This window comes from Octopus bimaculoides, chromosome 15 (genome assembly GCF_001194135.2).
Source record: "Octopus bimaculoides isolate UCB-OBI-ISO-001 chromosome 15, ASM119413v2, whole genome shotgun sequence".
Classification (NCBI taxonomy): Eukaryota; Metazoa; Mollusca; class Cephalopoda; order Octopoda; family Octopodidae; genus Octopus; species Octopus bimaculoides.
Genome location: NC_068995.1, coordinates 5703854 through 5705940, shown reverse-complemented (window position 1 = coordinate 5705940; position 2087 = coordinate 5703854).

The window sequence follows — 2087 nt, the reverse complement described above, 5'->3', positions numbered from 1 at the left end:
GTGTGTGTGTGTGTGTGTGTGACCTATACATATGTGTGCTTGTAGAGTATTCGTTAAAACCCAAACACATACACGCTATTATTGCAGTAAATACAGTTTGTTTCATTTTATTAATGCGATGTATAATCATTTCCACATGAAATCATTTAGTTTTGCTATATTATCTTCCCTATTTGCCAACAACAAGAAATGGCTTCAAATTTCGATTTAAGCTGATGGCAGCTTCACGCATTCCTTATACAACTGATATGAAAGTTGACAGTCAGTGATAAGGTATAAAGAACAGGAATATATAATAATGTCTAATGTGGAAACGTGTCCACATCTATCCAGTCGTATATATCGATTACGGGATAGTGAAAGGTAAATTTGAACGTGATACTGTTTGGACATTGAAATTACCATAAATATTATACGTTAGGGCTTGGCATATTGCAGGTTGTCTTATCTTGTGCCCTTGCCTTCCAATGTGGTTTTAGGAGCAACGATGTCACATACTGTTCACCAGGTTCCTCCATATGTCGCAGTCATTTACTAGTACTCAGGTCCTCCACTAACGATTTGCACGTTCATTCCTTGGAGTAGACTGTCCCCCTTTTCCTCTGTGCACTCCTTTATCCCCTGTTACAGTTTCGTGAAGAATGGTTTCTGCAGGGCCGTATAGCTAGCCATACCATTTCAGCTGTCTTTGTTAGTGAAACCTTCTTAGAATCCATTGTCGTACTGGGTAGTATCACTTGCTCGATGATGTGGTGCATTATAAGATTGTTGTATGAGATTTCCGTTTCCTGTATCTTCCCTTAGACGTTATGGGACCAATCACAGATGGTGATTTGTGTCAGGGCTGCACTGATTACTTTGGTAGAAAGCTGTAGAATAAATGTAATCGGACAACTAGACATTAGCCACAGGCATTTTCCTGGACTAAAATTTAAGGCAGGTCGTCAGACAGAAAAAGGGAAGGTGAATTTGCTGAATGGTTACAGCATTATCTTCAGTATCCCAAGGTTCTTCCTCCAAATCTTGTCATAGTCAACCTTACCTTCAATCAATCAGGGACCTGTTAAATATGGTACTAGCCATGTATCTGGTTATTTCGTTAGTCGACTAACCCATCTCTCCATCGAAAATGCTGGTTGTGTTCCTAAATTAGTGACCATTATAGTAAACGTCTTTTGTTGGAAGAAATGGGATTAGATAGCACAAATAACAGGTACTCTGTTAACATTATCAAAAGAAATATGAAACAGAAGCAGCGCCAATGCAATAAAAATTATCGACCACAAATACTTTACGTATGCGCTTTGTGTATTGTATTTGCAGATAGGCTGCGATTTGGTGTTGTGGAGAATACGTGTACGTAATATTAAGCCACAAATAATGGCGAAACATCGATGTCTTTCGCTTCTGGATGCGATTTGAGATGAGTTAACTTGCTTGTCCATGCCTTTCCCTTATTTTAACGTACGGCATTTTGACAAAATATTCTCCACTACGCCAACTCGCAGCCTAGCGGCAAAGTACACAGGATGTGTGCGTCAAATTTATGTGGTTGATAATGATTATTAAAGCAAGTTACAGAAAATGATAAAATAATACAAAGAGATCAGACACAGAAATCACATAAAACAACTTATTTGTCACTGTTGAAGCTTAACTCTATCCACTCATATGTGCTGCAAACAGTAGTTAATCCTCTCAAACTCTTCTTTGTGTAAATTAACGACCTGCTTGTTGATATTACGTCTAACAACGTCCACATTTCTCTGTTGATAAAAATCAATGTTTATACGTCTTTAAATGTGTGATCACAGGAATCATCTTCATTCAACCTAAACACCTCACAACAGCCTAGCTCTGCTTTTATAAACGAAGACCTTGAACAAATTCTTAAACAAGAACATGAAAGCCGAGTCTCGTTGAGCAGAATAAAATCACTTTTGTTGCATGTAACAGAGAAACAGTGTTGCTACTTGTCCTTTATTTGTTGTAAACGATAAACATCTAAAATAATCTAAGTGGTTATATATCACTACATTCCATACATGGTGCTCTCACATTTAACAGTAACTAACCCGTACCTGAAC